Source organism: Pteropus alecto, unplaced genomic scaffold (assembly GCF_000325575.1).
Source record: "Pteropus alecto unplaced genomic scaffold, ASM32557v1 scaffold7, whole genome shotgun sequence".
Taxonomy (NCBI): domain Eukaryota; kingdom Metazoa; phylum Chordata; class Mammalia; order Chiroptera; family Pteropodidae; genus Pteropus; species Pteropus alecto.
The window spans coordinates 37,822,422-37,838,285 of NW_006494614.1; the positions used below are offsets into that span (position 1 = coordinate 37,822,422).

The 15,864-nt window shown below is 37.7% G+C and overlaps 1 protein-coding gene across 1 annotated transcript in view; it reads left to right on the top strand.

Annotated features, from left to right (window-relative positions):
- The first annotated feature begins 13,974 nt into the window (after positions 1-13,974).
- Positions 13,975-15,864, top strand: part of ADGRF1 (adhesion G protein-coupled receptor F1) — a 35,785-nt gene continuing 33,895 nt past the window's right edge. Inside the window, exon 1 of the mRNA XM_006926827.3 lies at positions 13,975-14,111. The gene's annotated coding sequence lies outside the window, so the exon portion shown is untranslated. The remainder of the gene's footprint in view (positions 14,112-15,864) is intronic.

The following is a 15,864-nucleotide window of genomic DNA, read 5'->3' on the forward strand; positions in this document are numbered from 1 at the left end:
CAGCACTCTGTTCAACTAGGGAAAGTGGAATCGATTTTACTATTGATTGATATTTTACTATCAATTGACATTTTACTATCAATTTTCTTCTGCTCTAGCTCATCAAATCTTGGGAAGATTTTAAAGCTGCAATCAAGTTCTCTGCCCGTGATTACTTTCTCCCTGACTATTCCAGCTCTTATGGGAATCACTTCCCTTAAGTAATTGACAATACACACTTAACTCTTGAATAATAGGCTTATTAAAAGCATATATTACATACTAGTCATTAGCAAATCACCCTACATACAATATCCCATTTTATCTTCACAGCAACCCTATGAGAGAGGTATGAATTATTCTAGGTTTAGAGATGAGGCTTGGGGATGGTGAAATACCTTGTTTAGTATCATCAGCTGATTTAGTGGGATTATATCCAAACATAACTAGTTCCTTCAGCCCTTATTCTTCACCCCTATACTACTATACTGCTTGTCGTGGTAGAACAGGAGTCCAAGAGAGTGTTCTGAGAAGAAATGAAGGGTGGAGTTTGATTGGCAGGGTGGGTGCATTTTGTATACATCTCCTGTGGTCAGACATAGATTAGGTGCTTAGTACTGTCAATATTTTCCTGGTACTACTATGTGTTTCATAAATATGAAATCAAGAGGTGAAATTAGGCATCTGCTGATCTAAAAATTAATCATTATATTAATATTAAGGAACAATTTTGCTATAATACTGTAAATAAGATCCCCGAAATTCAGTTTTATATGATGCAGGGTCAGGTCATTGGGAGACTAATGAAATGACCTGGATGAATTTGCTTATCACCTGTCTTATTAGACCCATATTCCTGTTATTCTAGGTGAGGTGGTTTTACTATTATTTAATCTGTACGTTCTCTGAGGATGGAAATTGCTAGTATTTAGCTCCGTTAGGTCCCTCAGCAATTGAAGAAACAAATTCTCTCCAATTCACTTCTCTCCATTGGCTCTCAATTCAGTTAATTAAATCAAATTATTTTGTGGTTATCACTTCACAATATAAATGTGTAGCAAATCATCACACTGTATACTTTAAACACTCAATGTTATATGTCAATTATATCGCAATAAAGCTGGAAAAATAAAGAATGAAAAATTTATTTTCAGCCTTATGATTTTGAGTAGAATTACAAAGAAGCTAGACTCCAGGCCTCCATCGCCTCCTTCTCAAATGGCTGAACTCCTTTTAAAATTCTAACGCAATAATTTAAATTTATATTCTAACACCCAAGTAAAACCTCCAAAGCGACATTTCTTTTCATCAACAGGTTCAGAAACTTCTATGCATTGGGCATATGGAGAGCAGGGGGAACTTCATCCTTTAAAGTGCTTCAAGACTTCTTGTAAGGTTTGCTTTGAACCATATGCTTAAGGTCTTGTGATTTCTAAATGTGGACAGAGAGGCACTAAGGCATGATTTAAAGATAAATGGTGAAAAACTCAGGAACCCAAGGTGAACAGACCTGATTTCCAGAGTCAGCTCTTTCACTAAATGGGTTACCTTGGGTGAGCTGTCTACTCTTTCAAAGCCTTGGTTGCATCATCTGAAAAATAGAACCCACCATAGTTCATTGTTGCAAAATTTAATTGAGAAAATACATGTAAAGTTCTTGGTACTACTATGTGTTCCATAAATGTGAAACTAGGAGGTGAAATAAATTAGTGGAACTGTCTGTTATTTTCATTCAAAGGCTATTTGTATCTCCTGGGAAGTTGCAGATAGCAAAGGGGATGAGTGGGTGGAGGAAGAGTTGTAGTGTGTTTGTTGTGGGACATTGGCATGGAAAATCTGCTTCAATAGGTTCAATGAGTCAATAGGGAATCGCACAGGTATTGTTATGCCTGAAGAAAATTCACTGCCCCCCTTTTTTCGTACAGAAATATGGATGCTCAGATATTCTCTGAAGGGCAGTTCTTGTATCTTAATATAGAAAATTGTTCTGTGAATTATTATACCTCTTTCCCAAAGACCACCCAAACTAATCTACAACTAGTGAAATCTTTTCTTTTCCTTGGATTTTATTTCTTGTATCCAGTATGCAAGCCAATACTTCACAACGGTCCAATGACCAGAAGAACTGATATCAGTAACTGTCAGTGTTTTCTCCATCCCTGAGTGTTCACTCTGAATAGATGTTGCCCCTGGAGACCTCATGGAATACTGGGTAAACACAGTAATGATGCTTTGCACGTGAGCCAATTCCTTATAACAAGTCTCTTTCTAATCATATAAATATAGACATATATCTTATTGGTCCTGTTTCTCTGGGGATCCCCAACTAATCCACTTGGTAAATTAAACATGCTTTTGTCTGGCCTTACTAGTATGCTTAGGCATTTGTTGGGCCATTTAATTTGCCCTCCAACATTTAAGTATCTGCATCCCCAAGCCTGGCCTGTTGCCTAACTGTAAGTTGTTGTGTGAGGAAACCAGAAAAGAAAATATGAATTTATAATGATAAATGTATACTTCACCTAAAATTCACTACAGTTATGTGGATTTTTATTTAAAAGTTTTCATTAAAAAGTTTTGTGTATGACAAATTACAAATGAGGTCCCAGCTTGCAAAATATAAGTGTGAGAGAACGTGTTTGATTAAATTTGTGAATAGAGGCTTACGGAATATGTATATGTGAAAGAAGCACTAAACTTTGGAATATTGAACACAAGAGTCTGCTCTGAACTCTGGAAATTAAAGTTAAGGCAAATTAAAGGAAGTCTTTTAAGAAGTTAGAATAACTTACATGAAATGCTGCTATGTGGTGAAGACAAAATATATACAGCAAAGAGTTAAATATTTAATATATGATAGCATCATGATGGTTTATTAAGATAAGCAAGAAAGCCAAGTGTAGAGTCCCAATCTCTGGAATTTAATGTCATAGGGCAAATTGGCTAGATGTCCCTTTGTGCCAATTATGAACATGAGAGAGGACCAGCAAGTATGGCATAACTTAAGGTTTTAGTTAAATTCTTATGTTATTGTGATTATTCTCATTACTTTTATTGAATGTAATTAGGTAACATGTATTGAAAATGTTTATTATGATATCTAATATTGTTCTCAATTTTTTATGTATTATTGCTGTTTCCCATGAAAAATCGTCAGCTCCTTACATCCTGACACTTGGTGTACTTCTTATTGTGTCTCTGACAGTACTTAACATAGTGCTAGTATATACTTGTTGAATAAAATTGAGGTTATCATCTGCTAAAACAGCACTAAGGCACAATAATCCAAAGTTGGCAATGAGCAATGGAGAACCTGTAGGAAGAGTATAGATTAAAACCAAGGAATGTCATACCTTTCATTTGTACAGCATTGTTCTTCCACAGAGCACACTGTCCTTACTACTTTTAGGCCAAAGGAATCTTGCTAAGAATGTTATATATCTTCCTGAGTAGTCGTCCATTATATGGCTGCATCGTTTCAATTTGCTTGTCCCTTTTGACGGATATTTGGATTGTTTCCAGATTTTGGCCATTCTGATTAAAGCTGCTATGAACATTTTTTTTTTTTTAAGTATTCGAAAAGGAAACTCCAAATGTTGGGGCTAGAACCGCAAATACTGCAGGCTGCCTTAGTGCCAGAGGCACTAAGTGTGGATGTATTATTTTCATTTCCTCTGAGAAAATATCTAGAAGTGTAGTTGCTGGGTCACATGGTAATTCATTTTTTAAGAAATTGTCAAACTGCTTTCTAAAGTGGTTGTACCATTTTCCATCTCTACTACCACTGTATGAATGTTCTAGTTGCTCAGCATCCATGTCAGAACTCCATATTGTTAGTTTGGAAGTTCTGGGCTACAAAAACAGAAGACTGTGCCACACGATCAAAAATCTATAAACTAAGTGTGTATATACATGTATGTCTTTAAAAGTTTTACTTGATCAGAACACCATATGTGTGTGTTAATAACATACGAATAATATTATATCTTACAGAAGTTAGACTCTAAGTTTATATTCACATATGCTAGTTTGGGTGTTGCTTCAAAAAAATAGTTTTAGTTTTACTCATGTCATTGTTTGTCCTCCTTTATCAATAATCAGCACCAATGCTTGCTCAGACGCCGAACACGTATTTCAAAGGAAAGGATCTTATTTCTCATCGTTTTCAGTACTCTCCCCCCACTATGTCCTTGCAAGGCAGAGGGACTGCCAAGATGAGGAAGAGATGGAAAGGAGAGGAAAAGAAAGGGGGTAACGAAAATAGATTGATAATTGAGCACAATCTGACCCTGTTTAAATTTCATCTCTGTGCAGGAAAATGGAAATTGCCTGTAGATATATACCATACCCTAAGGCCATACAGAAGGGGCAGAAAAAAATGATAGTAGTCAAAACAGAAATATTAGTGCAAAATTAAGTGTATTTTATTCATTTCCCTGTCTTCCCCTCACCCAATCTGCTCCTTTTTTTTATGAAAAAAACTTATTCCTCTTTAAAAGTATATCCTTTGACCATTTGCACAGAAACTCCTTTTTGCGATTTCATGGTAAACTTACAATGGAACATCATCCTGAGTAAAAATATTTCTCAACATCAGGTTGAATTTTATGTTATATTTCAATGATATGTGAGAACATGCAGTCATGCCTCACAAAACTTGGAATATAACTGGAATCCTCTTTTGTGTTCTTTAGTAGATTTAGAAAGATTTTTTTTTCATACTGATCTTGTATATTTGTTAAGATTATTCAGTAATATTTTATTTTATTATTTTATTTTATTCCAAAAAAAGTAGAAAATCAAGCCATATTCTTAGAGGAACTCAACATTTGAAAGACATTAATCATCCCCAAATTTATCTATACATTTAACATGATCTCAAAAAATATATCGATACATTTTTGGTGTGTGTGGTGTGAGGGGAGGGAGAACCAGACAAGCTGATCTTAAAGTTTACACAAAAAATTATTAAACATCAATAGAAAAAAAGTTCTTAAAAGGAGGAATGATGAGAGAGAATTATTTTATTGGAAATGAAAATATATTACGAAGCTACAGCAAATAGTGTTGAGCTCATTCTTGAGTAGACACAGATAAATGAAAGAAAAAATACAAAGTCTGTAAACAGATCCAAAGAAACATGGGAATTTAATATTTAATAAGGAGCACATCTCAAATCTATGGGAAAAAGACATATTATTCTATCAATGGTTTTTGAACAGATGGGTAGATAATCGAAAAAGCAGTTACTAGCATGTTTTTGTTGCTATTGGCTGATTTAGACTATGTATTGCAAGAAAAAGGTGGCTGGTTCTCAAGCAGGAATAAAAAGGAAAAAATAAGAACAAAAATCCCAGGACCTGCCAGACAGAAGATGTAACTAATTCTTGTCTCTAACTAGTAAAATATAAATTGAGATGGCCTTTGAGTGATTAAAGCCAATTTCAACTAAGCCTCACAACGAGTTTGACAAAGTTGCTCAGAGAAAAGAGACCAGAGGCATGGTTCTCCCATCAAAGCCTGATACACTCAAGGTACCTCCCTGGAAAAGAATTGGGGGCATAGCTATTGGCCCTTAGAGATAACCAGAATAAAATAAACAAAAAGCCAAGTATGTTTTTAAGACAGTTGCCTTGTCAAGAAAGCCACTAGTCATATTAAAAGGAATTCTAACTTCTTAGCCTAAAGCCACAAGCTTCTTTAACACATTATCTGTCATCCAAGTGCTCACAAATGTTTCACTGCATTACATAGATTGCCTCCATCCCAGTCTCCTGTAACAGACTTCTTGCTGCCCATCGGACAGAACAGAAGCAAATGCCACATATTTTCAGATTTCTTATCTGGAAGCTTTTGCCCTTTTCTTAGTACCAATTTCTGTATTAGTTGGTTTAAGCTAAAGTACACGGTAGTAACAATTTCAGAATTTCAATTACTTAAAACAAATGTTTTTTCTGCACATATAAAAAATGTGCAATTTGAAACAGATGAAATCTACCACACTTGTTGATGGACTTTTATATGGCTTCCAATCTTCACATATTACAAATAATTCTGCATTGGATATATCTGTATAGACATCATATTGCATGTGAACAAGTATCTATGTAGGTTATATTTTTAGGAAACAGAATTGCTAGGTCAAAGAATATGTACATTTTAAAATTTGATAGAGACCTACTGCCTCATACTCCCACTAGCTATCTATGAGACTGTCTGTTTCTTCCCACCTGTAACAATATTATCAATCCCTTCGATCCTTGCCCTTCTGAGCGGTGAAAAATAATATTTCATCAATGTTTTATTCTTCATTCTTCGAGTTATACTAGATATTTCCTTGCTTTTCATAGATTTCAAAATGATTTTTATTTTTATTTTTGTTTATATATATTCCTTTGTCCATTTGTCTCTTTGGTTATGATAAAAAATGATTAAAGAAGACAACATAGGTGATACAAACTTTACTTAACACATCGGGAAGTGGACAGTCTACATTCAGAGACCTGCAAAATGGGGTGGAGGGCAGGAAGCTTTTACAAGATAAGAAATATAGAACAAGGAAGAGAAAAATATAAACTATCTGATATGATTGGGGCCACATAGTCAATCTCATATGAGGCGAGAAGGAACAAGGAAATAAGTACAGAGCTCAGAGTTGACTTGGTTTTTGGAGATTGGCTGACAGGACAGACTGCCTTTCTGGTCAAGTGGAGCATTTACAGGGTTGTTAAAATTATCTAAAAAGTTTTGGCTTGCTGACATGGCACCCCAGGCAGGAGCAGCTCCATTTCAAGCCTAGCAAGTTATTTCAATAGTTGTCTCTTTTTCTTCTTGATTTGTAAGAAGTATTATTTATTTAAGAATCATTCCTCCCCGCCCCCCGCCTTTTATGTAGTCAAATACCAATTTTTTTCTTTTTGTGATGTCTGGGTTATGGCCTTACTTTAGAAAGGCTTTGGTTATTAAATCAACAAATTGTTTTCTACTGATGCAACAGTAACAAATCCCTCGTTTTCCTCTAATATCTCTATAGTTATATAATTTGTTTAAAATTTTTATCCAGATGAAATTAATATTCCTGTAAGTTATGAGGGAGGTACACATATTTATACAATTTCTAAGCGGTAATAACAGGTGCTTTTTCAGATGATTTATCAGTTCAAAACAAGAGTAGTAGGAGACTAATTTTTCGATGAATAAATTTTTGTAATTTTAAGTTTTGTACTCTGTTCATGTGAAATCTACCAAAAATTCATTGAAAGAAGCAAAGTTTTCTGCTATGAAAAAAAAAGGCAGATAGCCTCTACTCAGCTCCTGTTAAATATCACCCTGCAGGAATATGGAAACTGTGTTGTCAGATCTTCCCATTTTCCAAAAGAAGCTGAAATCTGGATTTTTATGTGAACTCTCCTGATCTATAAACGTTAGGAACTAATTCAGAGTTTTAAAAACATTGCGTGGGCCAAGAAAAACATGGCTGCAGGCCAGATGGGACTCACAGGGTGCTAGTTTGAGACTTGTGGTTTAGGGATTTCTTCTTCTCACCCTCAAAGATTCATTTACAAGCCTGCTATACCATAGTGTGGTTAGCCCTTATTATAGTGTATTTTAGCTGATTTTTGGTGGCCTAGTCTTTTTATTAAGCTATAAGATCCTTGAGGGTAGTATTTATAGATTTTGAGGTTCCCCAGGGCCTAGTACAATGTCTTGCATCTAGCAGACATTTAATATAAACATTTGTTGAATGAGTAAATGAATGAATGAATGAACTTCATTTGAAGTTGAATCTCTGCCAAACATATGAACAAAGTTGCTCAAGATCTCAGAGGTTATCTGGTTAAGACCACTTCCCCTTTTTCCTCCCTCCCTGCCAGTCCCCCAGGGTACCCTTATGCCATCTAGTTCTAAACCACTGTACTGACAGTGTTTTCTAAACACTTGGCCTCTTCCACTTGTGAATTTTGGCCACTAGATGTCTCTCTTTGCTTGAAAGACATTCGAAGCCCTAGGGTTAACTTGCGGTTTGCTAAAAAGAAACTGTACTTAAATAACAGGAATGTCTTAATCTCGGGCCACATCTTGAGATGTTTGTCCTTAGGAGGAAACTGAGTACAGCCACAATGTCAAAGGAAAGGTGCCCAGGGACAGAATCAATTTTACTGTGTTCTGGGAGAGCTTCTCATCCACAGGAATGCACCCTTGGGGCACTGAGTGACAGTCTCTTGGGTTTTAGCCTCTAAACCAGCAGGCCCATGACTGTTCTCCAGAAGCCTTGTTTGTGTTACTTTTCTCTGCTGCTTTAGGCCTGCGGTGGAGAAATGCATCTCGTTGTTAAGGGCGGGGGACTCTGGAACATGTGTAGTAAAAGCAGGATTTTTGTAAGGTATATCAGACTGAACTTCTCCACTGAGGCTGCCCTGGCACCGTGTGAATTTCTATGCACCCTATAAAGAAGAGGGATGTGTTCCACTGCCTGTGGTTGTGACTTTCATGCCACACCGGGAGGGTCTACTGAGCTTAGAGAGTGGGCTATGTGGTGCTGTATACTTCTCATTTTAAAGACAGGAAGAGTGAAAAAAAAAAAAAAAAAAAGATCGGTATTATTGTTGACATTTACATACTTTTTGTTCTGAATTGTTTAAAGGCCATGGATGGAATCCTGCCTTGCTCTGTTAAATTTACCCAGGGCCTTGATATTTGAAATTTACTTTTTGAATAAAATGGAAATGTGGATTCTGTAGGATTTCCATGGCTCTCTAGAATTTATTTTCCAAGGTTCAGAAGATAAGACTGCTATGACTTGTTAGTACCTAAGACATGGCCTTGTCTTTGCCTTTTCTTTGGTTACTTTTCAAGGGTTGGATACTTCTATTTGTATTTCTCATCGGTCTGAGAAGCAGTAGAATATAGGTTAAGAAAACAGACTTTGAAGTCAGGCTGTGTTGGCACCCTGGCCCAACATCATTTACTTTGCTGCCTTGTACCTCTATTTTCTCACCTATAAAATGGGGATGATAGTGGTAACTGTCTTACAGGTTGCTGGGAGTATAAAAGTGATGCAGGACAAGGCAAATTTCCCCGAGTAGTGGGGAAACCAAGCCCTGTATGGAGAGAAGAGGGTCCTTTGGCAGAGAGTGTAGAAATAATTCAATACTCTCGTCAGAGTTAGAGTCAAAAGGAAAGTTTGTTAGAAAACGGGTAACACTCCACAGACAGAGTGTGGTCTCCTCTCAGAGGCAGAGAGCGAGGGAGACAGTGAGAGAGGCAGAGTAAAAGCACTGAGAGGGACCCTGAGTATTCAAGGAATTCAGTTTATATGTCATTCTTTAGTTCCTATTTCCTTTGATATGGACATACAATGAGGAAGGGGAATAGTATGTGGCATGAAAAGGTAAGAATATGTAGCCTGAAAGGCCTGCTGGCAGTTCTCAGCCTTTAATCCATGGGTTTCTCATGGGTTTAGCCACAGGGAAGGAAAGATTTTATTTGTGTAAGGCAACCACTTAAAGACTCTGTTGTTCCTGTTTCCCCTTCCACAGGTGTGGGAAGTGGGTTGTGAGCAATCCCAGTAGAAATCTTCCTTTGTTTTATGGGTGTCCTCCTGGCCTGGCTGCAGGGCTGATCAGCACATTTCAGTCTCTGAATGTAGCTTCATTAACATTTTTAATTCTCTTGCCTCCTCCCTACATTATTTCCCCTCAGAGATTTTTTTCCCCCTTATTCTTAAATCAGGATGTTGAGGGAAGAAGGTCTGTTTTCTGTAACTTCCAAGCTGAGGTAGGGCTGTAGTCCTGCCTACTGGGAATAAAAATCTCTGGAAGCCTATCCTAAGGGCCCCGGGAGCAGCAGAGAACACGAGATCATTCCAGCACATAGAAGTGGTAGGAAGCCTTGCAGCCTAGATGATACAAATTTAGCAAAAAGATTGAAAAGACAAAAGTCAAAATTAATAGTAGAGGTAATTGACAATGAAGTTACTTTTTCATGGCAGTTAATTTAACGTAAAGATATCTAGTTAAAGGAACTGGAATCATTTTGAAGAGAGTAGTGGCGTAGACACCAGGCTAAAAGAATATTCAGAAAAGTTCCCTGATTCCCCAGGATGTGTGGGCTTATCCAGTTTCAGGAACAAGAGTTTAAGATTTTCTACGGGTTCACAGGAATAGGTCGCACTTCCTGTTTCCTTTTCTGGAGGAATCTGTGAGGACTCATAAGAAACTGGTTTAATTCAAGATAAATGTACCTAGCTGTTGATTCTTTGTAATTTGACAGCAGTTGGGGAACTTACAAAACTTGGTAGGGCCCTTTCTGTTTGCCTTGAGGGCTGACTTTCAATAGCTCTCAAGGAGGGAGCTGCTCTGCTCTTAGGAAACCCTGACATAGAGGCGGGTTGTCTACGTTGTCTACGAATGGTCTAGCCTTAGGCTCCCGTGCTTTGTGTGATGGGCAAGGGAACTGCTTCCTTTCTGGCTATGCCGCTGATTCCCGGGAAGAGGTGCTTTCTGCACCGTACCCTGGTCCTAATGTGTGGCAGAGAATTTTATTGCTAGTCCAGTCTTATAATGGGAAAAGTAAATTATCTTAAGTTAGGCTGGCTGTTTCTTCCTGTTACTGTGTAGTTAGATTTGGAGAGAGACCTATGGGACGGGTCAGGTCAGAATAGGTAGCTCTAGTACATTACACTATTAGCACATTCTATAAAGCACATGGGACTATAAAAACTGCTCAGAACAGTACTTGGAACATAATAAGTGCTCAGTAAATGTGAGCCGACACTAAGTGCTTGATAGTTCATTTCTTCCTCTAATTTTCTATCCAGGCCCATGTTTATAGATTGTTACACTTGTATCTGATATGGATAGGAAAAGATTTCCTCCATTTTTGTGAATTCCCCCTTTATTTGGATGTCCCTTATTTTAATGCTAAATAGCAATATAATTCTTATGCAATGCCATTGCTACTCTGCACCCCCCAAAAGAGTTTCTTATGTTACATTGATAAAGTTTGCCCTCGAATAGTCTAATAATTCTCCACCCACCCCTCTTTAAGTCCTAGTTCTGAATGTTAAGAGACTACATCGGCTTTGATTAAGTCTTATATTAGTTAGAAAAATCTCACTAGAATTTACATTTTCATTCAACTCTTCCCCTCTTCACTTCTCCTTTCGGATTACCTAACAATTATACCTTAAATATTTTTTATTGAATTTAACCATTTCACAGTTATAGAATAAAGACACCAGAAATAGTTCAGGGCCTATCATGCTCTCGAATCATCATCTAAGGCGGCCATAAGTTTTTGCAGCCCCTGAAATGGAGCCTCTCTTGGACCAAGCTCAAAGAATGTCTAGCACTTCTCATGGATGGTCACTGCCCTCCAGGGTCCATCTGCTCTGGGTGGGTGCATTTCCTCCTCAAGTTTACCTGCTGATCTGTCTAATTCCGATATTGCCTCACAAGCCAGCATTCTCTCAGGGAAAGTTGGTTGATGTGATAAGATTTAGATAACCAGTTCCAATAACATATTTATATTTGCCTTTTCCTTTCTCCCGGGCCTCAGGTTTGTTGCTGTTTATTCTTGTGACTCTGCTCTTTTGCTGGGAAATCAAAAATGATCAGACTGTTGAGGAATGCAACATATATGAAGTTGGAAGGTTTGGAGCTCTTCCTCAGCCCCAGGTCTTCCTTCTTGTTCTTCTGTGGCATTTGTAGGACTCTTGCCAAGGAAGCTCTGTGGTCAAGATTACCAGAGAGAAGAATGTAAAGGAGACCAGAAAGACCAAAAGACATTTGTTTAGCTGCCTTCATGTGCTCAGGTGAACACAGTGTTCCTGCTTCACAGGTTAGTGTGTGTGATTTTGTGGCAGAAGGAGCACTACAATCACACTAGAGGAGCAATGCTCCCACAGCTCTGCCTTTATAGAAAATAGCTCTTCGTGGGCTCACAACAGTGGTATGTCACACAATGCCGTCGCAGCGCTCAAACCCATGCTGCTTCCCTTCGCTCTTTGTCCTCTGCAGGAACTGGGGAGCCCCATAACCTCACCAGGAAGTATTAAGAAATTCAGCATCGCATGCATTAAAAAATTACTAGGAGGAAACTAGGAGGGGTGAGTAAGCGGCTTATTGGTGAGTCACCAGTAATTCAAAAGCGCACCCTCTTTGTGAAATAACATAAATATTGGGTATACTATGATCTCTTTCTATTAAATATGGAATTAACGAACTATTGAAATGCATTCATTTGTTTGGATTTGGATTATCCCCCCAACCAATGTACTCTGGAAAACATTTATATCTACCGGTTGTCTAATTTTCTGGTATCTGCTAAAATGTATTTGGTCTAATAAGAAACTGTAGTGATCCTTTTGGTTCTGCGGGCCCTATGCTGGTTCCTGGGACATTGCTGGGCTTCACAACACAGTGAGCTGGGGCTGGGCCATCTGAGCTTCAAGTCCTGACCACGTTAAGCTCCATGCTGACTGGCCATTTTGTCTGCCCTTCCACTATGGCCTTATTCTTCCCTTTTGCTCCCATCTCATTCCACAGCCACTTTTCTCCCTAAGTAATTAGTAGATTATTAGTCCCGTTTTATAAACACATTCCCATTAAGGTGTCCGTGACTTCTGTGCTTCTACGTAAACTTGCATTTAAAAGGAGATGATAGGAAAAGGGCAGCGCTGAACTGAAGAGACGGCATCTAATCCCAGTGCTTTAGACATTGGATCGACCGAATGAGAGTATATATTTCTAGAAGCCCTTGACCTTTCCTACTGAACGGAAATTTGGTCTCCACTTACAGTTGGTGGATCCTAAAAACAAGCAAGATCCAGCAAAAAAGGCACACGAGGAGAATGGAATTAACTTGATTAAATTATGAGACCAAATTCTATTCTGCCCAGGCTGGTAGGGGACAAAGGTGCAGTAGTTGATGCACTTGAACAATTAGGGGTTGTCAAGCAGGCTTTGTTCTCTTGACAGCTTTCCCACTGGACCAGATCCAGAGCTGATCATGAGGAGTTATGATATAGATAGACTAAGTGGCCCAGCTGGTGCTGGAAACAAGAGGGTCACATTGTGTTTAAGGCTGCTTGGCCCTAAAATTGTGGACTCCAATCTTGTTAGCACTGTTGGTAACTCTACTTTTATAGTTTCTCTTTTTACAGTTTCTATAGTTTATATACAACTTTTATGGTTCGCATTTCTTTATTTCTATTCTAATATAATTTTATTTTTTGCAGTAGTGTTGTAAGCTACCTCAAGTCATTCATAAAATATGGAGTGGCTTCAAATATATATATATATTTTTGCAAACACGAGGTGTTAATTTTCAAATTGGATGACTCCTTAGAAATGAAAGAAACCTTTATTAAAGAAGTTAATAAGATTTAGCTCTAGGTTTTCTAAGGAGAAAGAACATACTGAAAATATACATCTTCTGTAGACATGCACTGATGTTCTTTTGCCAGCCTCCATTCCATATTATCCCATCAAGAAGTTCAAGGTTCCAATTTTTTTTTTTCCCGAAAAAGTAGCAAGTTGATTCTTCAGCTTTGAGTGAGAAAGTCAGAAAATGAAAAATAATATCTACCTGTACCCTGACCCCACTGGAATTACTCACCTCTCCTCATTGGAATTAGGGATTAAGGGCTGCATTCCTTCTACTTTATGGTGTATGACCCCAGGTGTCTGGAGGCTGGACACGAAAGCTCAACAGAGTGACATTTTATAGAAAACTGATCTGGGACAGAAGTGGTCCACATTCCCCTAGAGCATTTTCCATTTGTGGTTTCAGAAATCCATCAATGTCAGCTGGGAGAATCACCAGGTCTTGGGGCCTGAGCAGCTTCCTCTAACCAGGCTGATACTGATTGGAAGACAGAGGGAGAGTCAGCAGAAAAGTATTTCACTTTTCCTTCTTCAAGGGGGTGTGTCCTGGGCTTGTTGGGCCTGCAAGGGCAGCACTGTGCACCAGGAGTTGTTCATGAATCAGTGGACCTGTGTGCATGCCAGAGAGCAGCTGTGGTTTAGATATTAAGACTGTCTTTCCAAACAGCATAAGAAGTAATTGAGCCACAAGTATCCTGGAGGAAGGGCTCCCGTGGGCTGTGATGTGAAGAGAGGAATCACCAGGTAAGCCCAATAGCTGTGATTTGATTCCTTGAAACCTGTGTTCCTATCACCAGTACTCACTGTTAATCTGAGATTGTTTTTCCCTCACCATGGGGAAGACTCTGATTTCAACATCTTTTTTCCTGCAGAAGGTTAAATAAAGGAGCAGAGAGTGGGAAAAGCAATAAGCAGAGACAACAGAGTTCAGTCTCTTGCCAGCTATAGAAATTGAAGTGATTCGTTGAGTCTCAAACTCCAGGTTTCCTGACTCGAAGCATACCTTTCTTTCTATCAGTTCTAATAAAGCACCTCCTATTCTTTGGTGGTGGTGGTGGTGGTGGGGGTGGATTCCTGGGAGGTAGATTGATTGGAATAAAGAAAGCTTTATCAAGGATAATTGTTAAAAAATATCAATCTTAAGGCTTCCGCTGATTAAAAATACATTAGCCTTAGCAATCTCTTAAAACAATGCTTGAGAGAATTAAGTTTATTTTCACTTTAGAATGAATTTGTTTAAGACTTGACTGAACCTGTATACATCTGGGAAGTACTTCTCAACTTCTTTTTCTGGACTCTAAAAACCCCCAAATTGACCCTCATAACCATTTCCCCTGCTACTTTCCCAAATAAATATAAAGTGACATACTATATTTTCTGACTGACAGGATTTGAAAATTCATAATTTTTATTTTCCTTTTTATTCTTTATCATGAAAAATTCATTTATATAAGCCTGATATCCTATATAATCCACCCATGCTGGAGACTAAATGATGGAAAGTTACCAAAGGAGTGTCAAGATGACAGAGGTATGGAGAAATGATGACTTTGGCTTTTCCATGAAGAAATTCATTAAACTAAACCTGATGATAATGTACACAGGCTGGAGATCATAGATACGAGAGAAATAACAAAAATAGATAGATATACATTCTATAATTTATCAGAATATTAATATAAGCTTTTTGTTATATTTTTCTGTAATAAAAATGCTACTAATTATTCATAACCATAATAAAAATTAAAACCAATTTTACAATAGTGGTTGCATAATACTTTATTCAACCATTCATAAGTAGTATAACTTTGAGCAAATTATTTTCCTTTTCTTGATCCAGTTAATTTATTTGCAAAAATGATAGCAACAAATATTCAAAATGGGAGTGGTGTCTCCTGGATAAATGTCACTGAATTCCCAGTTTTACTTAAGTCCACTCCTTATAAAACAATGTTCTACCTGATCTAAACATATGTATTTGCAACTTCAAAACATCTTGCCTTGTTCTGTTTCTAAAGTTCTTTGGCACGAAATTCTCAGTGAAGGGAAAACCCTGTTCCCAAACAAATTATGGCTTTCTCCTGGATTGTGTTTGAACAGAAAAATGCTCATGAGATGTCAAGGTCTTCACAGTTCTAGACTGGATAGATACATAGTCTTACTAGCTGTGTCTACTAAGTAGCTGTGTCTACCAGCTCAATGGCAGATGGAAACTTGGGTGCTGGCATGCCATGAATGAAAATCCATAAGAATTAATAAATGTAAAAGTGCCCAGCATTTAGTAGAGTATAGTAAATTCCCCAGGTACAGTCAGTTGAATAAATAAAATACAAAAGGATAAACAGCAATGAGGTATGTAGTCCTAAAATTGTGCAAAAAATAGTCAAATCTTGTTGAGGAAGGTTACTGGGTCTTTGTGGGTCTCTGGGTCCTTGGTGTAAATGTCAGTTTTTAATTTTCAGAGGCCCACAAACTCTAAGTTTTTTTTTTTTTTTTT